This window comes from Bison bison, unplaced genomic scaffold (assembly GCF_000754665.1).
Source record: "Bison bison bison isolate TAMUID 2011002044 unplaced genomic scaffold, Bison_UMD1.0 scf7180017864169, whole genome shotgun sequence".
Lineage (NCBI taxonomy): Eukaryota > Metazoa > Chordata > Mammalia > Artiodactyla > Bovidae > Bison > Bison bison.
In genome coordinates, this window is record NW_011494741.1 from 375353 (window position 1) to 380845 (window position 5493).

General features: G+C 60.8%; 1 protein-coding gene across 1 annotated transcript in view; it reads right to left on the reverse strand.

The window, feature by feature from the left end:
• The window catches only part of LOC104990090, a 51018-nt gene that overhangs the window by 6002 nt on the left and 39523 nt on the right, over nucleotides 1–5493 (reverse strand). The window lies entirely within an intron of this gene.

Below are 5493 nucleotides of genomic sequence, written 5' to 3' on the forward strand. Positions count from 1 at the left end.
GGCGGGCGGGGAAGTCTGGCAGATCTAACAGTGACCACAGCACTCCCAGAGCCTCATCCACAAAGGGGACCCCCCAGAGGCCATCCTGGGGTGGTGAACCCCCAGAATATGTCCCAGGGCGGTGAGCCCCCAGAGGCCGTCCCGGGGCGGGGAACCCTCAGAATATGTCCCGGGGCGGTGAGCCCCCAGAGGACGAAACCCACCACTGCTCTGTGGCTGCAGTCGGGGGGCTGGGGACCCCTCACTGATGGAAACCCTGGAAGGAGGGGCTATGTGATGGAAAGAACACAGATCATATTAACGGACATGTCGTTAAAGGAACCTGGGAACTGCGGGTCGTTTCTGAATTAGGACCAAGTGACCCATGTCCTTCCAGAGGTGATCGCTGTGGTGGCTGCAGACCCAGGCGGGGCGCAGCCCACGGGGCCCACGCTGTTCTTCCTACGCCTCGAAATTCTCAGCAACCTTTGCAGCCTCCTGGCGCTTCTCTTTTCACAGAGGACAGCAAGCACAGCACCAGCCACGCAGGCAGCGGCTGTCCCTGCAAAGCGACAGCCACGCAGGCAGCGACTGTCCCTGCAAAGCGACAGGGGACCCGGGAGCCTCGCCCCATGGGGGCCTGGGCCTCGGGGCCCCTGCAGGGGAGCAGGACTCGGTGAGTCTTAACAATGGGTGCCCTGGGAGGTGGTCTGGAAGACAGACAAGGACGGCATCCCAGGTGACCCCTTGGTGTCAATTCTGACAGATAAGCAGGAGCTGCCTGAACACAGGGGAGAGTGTCCTGGGACCGATTAGTGATGCCCGCTGCGGGCACAGCAGAGGGCTCTGTGGTGTGTGCTGCCCCACGGCCCCACCCCAGGCATCTCACTATCCATGGTCACCGGTCAGTCAGCCTGAGACCAGCTCCATTCTAGGCCGAGCTATGGACAGAACCGTGACCCACCAAAGTCACAGGATGACCCCAGGGTGGCTGGGCTTGGAGACGGGATCTTTAGAGATCCTGTTTAACTGAGGTTAAACAAGGTCACAAGGGTGGGGCCTCCCCCCACGGAATCAGTGCCCTTAAGAGAAGTGACCTCAGCAAGACCAGCCTCCCCTGCGTGGACACAGTGAGGAGGGGGTGCCGCCAGGAGCCCGTCAGCAGCACCTGCACCACAGCCTCCCATCTCCGGAGCTGCAAGAAATGGAGTTTCTGCTGCTCAAGCCCCACGGCCTCCAGTTGTCGCTGCAGCCTGAGCCTGAGCAGACAGCCTGGGAGACCCCACGGCTCAGAAAAGCCGCTCATGCAGCTGAAGTCAGAGCGGAAAACCAGTCCAGCTGAGTGGCAGCTCCCGCGGAGGAAGAGACGGGCTCTGCTCCCCCGAAGGGTGAGGGGGATGCCCCAGACACGGCTCCAAGATGAACGACAAAGTCCGCCCACTGCCTCGTGTCCCTCGGAGCCCCCAGGGCTGGCAGGCAGAGACAGCTGCGCCCCCAGCATGCCCCACTTGGGCCTCCTCTCCTCGTCTGCACTAGGCAGAGACGGCTGCGCCCCCAGCACGCCCCCCTCGGGCCTCCTCTCCTCGTCTGCACTTCATTCCGGTGGAAGTCCCCAGTGCACCACTTTGGTGGCAGTAAAAGATTCACAAAAACCTTGTCGTTGCAACAAGCACAAACCTTAAACCCATGGAGCAGCGAGACTGAAACACACACCCTGCCAATCCCTGGAAATCCTGTGTGCACAGCATAGAGAAGATCAAGACGAATTAAAGAAAGAAGGGAGGGTTTCTCTGGGATCAACCAGGACACGCGGGGTGAGAAGAGGCTCACGTGTGGTTAGAAAAGTCTGAATCTGTGCTCCCCTCTGTGTCCCGGGGCTACGCCCAGGGAGATGCTGTCAGGCCACTGTGCCCGGCTCAGAGACCTCCATCGGGGGGGCGGGGACCCAGCCCCTGGCGGCCCAGGGACCAGAGCAGGAACTTGGCCTTCTCAGGCAACAGGCCTGCTCTTCGCTGCAAGAGGGACATGCAGACCAGGAGGCAAGGAGGCTGGGGTGAGGCCCTGCTAGGAGAGGCCACAGCCATCCAGAAAGTGGTCGTCCCAGACCAGGGGGCAACGCCAGAGTCCTCCTTCTGATGTCGACGCTGCCCTGGCTGGTTGCAGGACCAGATGACGGAGTGGGGATGGATGGATTCAATCTGCCCTGCTGTGCCAGCCAGGACCTTGAGCCCGGGGTGCCCCCCTCAACCCACCATAGGCTCTGTCCTCCCCGGGAAGCTCAGTGACTGTGGGGAGAGAGGAGAAGCTGTAGATGGAGTACCCGGCCCAGGGCTGGGCCAGGCCACACCCCAAACACACGTCCTTCACAGCTGAGTGAGGACAGAAGCCACTCTCGGCCGCTGACCATGGTGCCAGAGATGGTGGACAGATGCTGGGGGAGATGGAGCCAACCTCCCCACAGCCAAGGGTTGGGATGCCTGCTAGTCCCCTGGAGCCCGCCCCCAGGCTGCAGTGGGCACGGCTCCAGGCCCTTGGTCAAGGCCACGAGCCCCATTCATCTTCCCTGAAGCTTCACGTGAGGGCTGCTTACTCCAAGCCTCCATCCCCTCCGGGAGATGGGGGCACACAGCCCCAACGGTCATGGGGGAGCCCCAAAATGTGACAGGACATTTGAAGGTCAGGGAGAGGGAGGAAAGCTTGAGGGGTGAGGGATAAGGTAGGGGGAGGGACAGAGGTCCTGCCCATGCTGCAAGCACAGAGCCTGCACACACATGTTCACACACACACACGCACACGTGGAAACACGCAAAAGGATGCAGAGGCCCTAGATGGAGCACACTCACACGTGGAAACACCCAAAACACACGCACACGCCTATATGTGGGGAACGGCTCATGTGTGCACAGCTACATACACTGACATGCACACACGTGTACATGAATGCGGGGCTTCCCAGGCGGCGCTGGTGGTAAAGAACCCGCCTGCCAAGGCAGGAGACGCAAGAGACGCAGGTTCAATCCCTGTGTGGGGAAGGTCCCCTGGGGAGGGCATAGCAACCCACTCCAGTCTTCTTGTCTGGAGAGTCCCATGGACAGAGGAGCCTGGCAGGCTACAGTCCATAGCACTGCAGAGTCGGACACAACTGAAGCAACCCAGCCTGCACTCACACTCACGGATGCTTGAGCACACTCATCACCACACACGTGGGACCGCTGTGAGGGCTGCCTGGCAGGGAGCAGGCACGCGGATGTGTCTGCAGGACAGACAGACACACCGACTCCCTGACCACTACCCTGCTCCCACCCAGAGAGGTAGCCTGGTGTGTGGGCACCGGCCCTGCTGAGGGTGCTGGATGGCCAGTAGCAACCACACAAGGCCTTCTGTTGGCCTTGGGAGCTCGGCTCAGCCAGCCCCAGCCCACTTCCTGTGGGGGCAGTCAGCGGCACAGGGCTGGGCCACCTTGTTCCAGGGACAAAGGGGCCTTTCATGCCCACACGTCACCACCTCATCTCTGGTCCTGACGTCATGGCAGCTCTCAGCTGGGGAGGGTGTTCCCTGGGGTGGAGGGGGTCCAGTGAGCAGAGTGACGTGGACGACAGCTGGGGACCGCAGTCCAGCCTGTTCCGGTGTCACGACCGGGGGCCCTCGGCCTCTGCAGGCCCAGGACGTGGGTCTCCTGTGGCCGCATATCCAGTGCCTGTCCGAGGCACAGGGGAGGGCGGGTCCATCCACGCTGGGCCTTGGGGCCGAAGATGGACCAGCTCTGCCAACCGGAGCCTATGACGGGCGCTGCACCCAGGGACCCAGCCTGGTCACACTCCTCTCCTTCTGCCTCACACACACACATTTGCACACATGCACACATTTGCATATGCACACGTTTGCACACAACACACGCTACTCCATGTATACTTGCACTCACACACATCTGCATGCACACACACACACATTCGCACATGTTTGCATACAACACATAAATGCTTGCACGTGAGCACACACATCTGTGAACACACGTGCAACCCAACACATGCAGTCTGCACACACTTGCAATACACGTCTACACACGCTTGCACAGCACACATCTGCATGCACACAGTTGCACATCCACATGCACTTGTGCACGCACTTGCACACGTTTGCACACACCACACACATTTGCACGTGAGTACACATCTACACACACACACATGCCTTCACAGGCAACACTTGCACATGCAGTCTGCACATGCTTGTACATACATGTCTCACGTTTTCGCAGTAGTCTGCACATGCACGCACGTCTGCACACGCTTGCACACACACACATTTGCACACACAAGCACTTCTGCACACGTACTCATGTCCACAGGGTGGTGTGAGAATGCAGGCTGCAGAGCCACTCTTCCCTCCTGCAGCCATGCGGGGGCAGGCAGAGGCTGGTTCCTCCTCTCCGAGTGCCCCTCTGTGAGAACACCAGGGTAATTCCAGGCCCAGAGCCTCAATCCCGGCCACCGTCTCCCCAGAAGGAAGCCACCCCTGCAGCCCAGGTGCTCGTGAAGGACAAGATACGCCTCGTGGGGCACAGAGGACCAGCGTCTGGGGCAGGGAGGGGCCTGGAGCCTGGTGGGGAGCAGGGCAGGGCCCGGGTGTCCCAGGGGCTGAGGAGCAGGGGTCCGCTGGGTGCAGGTCGTGAACACTTCAGGGACTGGCTCAGGCAGGTCCTGGGCAATCAGCTGAAGGGCCAATTGCCAAAACTGTGGGGGCAAACCGTGTCTGGCATCAAAGACAGACCCCAGGAGCCGCAGGGTGACGGGGGCCGCAGAGGGGCTTGGGGACACCTCCTAGAGAAGACAGAGTGCCGCAGATTCAAGGGACAGGGCAGCACAGGCCCATGCAGAACCCAAGCGGGGACCCTCAGAACAGGTGCCACAGGGACACAGCGCACCTGCCTCGGGGCCTGCTGGGGGCGCCAGCTCCTTCCTCCTTAAGAGACAGACGCACCCTCCCACCCCTGGAGCCCCACTCTGAATATCAGCCACCTGGGGTCAGAGAAATTTGGGGCCAAATTCACTCGGATCCACGGCCAGCCAGTGAGAGATGGGGCACTGCCTGAGCGCATTACACCCTAAAAAGCTCGTGGGGCTTCACACGTGCCGTTTCTCAGGAACCTGCAGAAGACCCAGAGTTGGGCTCAACCAGCAGAGACCAGCAGCGTCTCTCCTGGGAAGGCCCGGGAGACTGAGCCTTTGTCTTATCTGCAGACAGTTCCTGAGTGCTTGCCCTCACTGGGCCCCTCACGGGGCCCAGTGTCCACCCTCCAGGGCCACCACTCTGGAATTTTCCATCTCAGCAAAAAAGGCAGCCTGCAGGAGGCAGGAAAAAGGCAGGAGGGGCCGGGACTGAGGCAGAAGCTGCAGGGCCTAAGCCTGGACTCACTCTGCTCAAAGAGGACACTGCACTTTCCCCAGCGCGCTCCTCGTCTGGGCCAAGCACAACTTTGATTGCTCTAATCCTCCAGACCAGGGTAGATCGGAA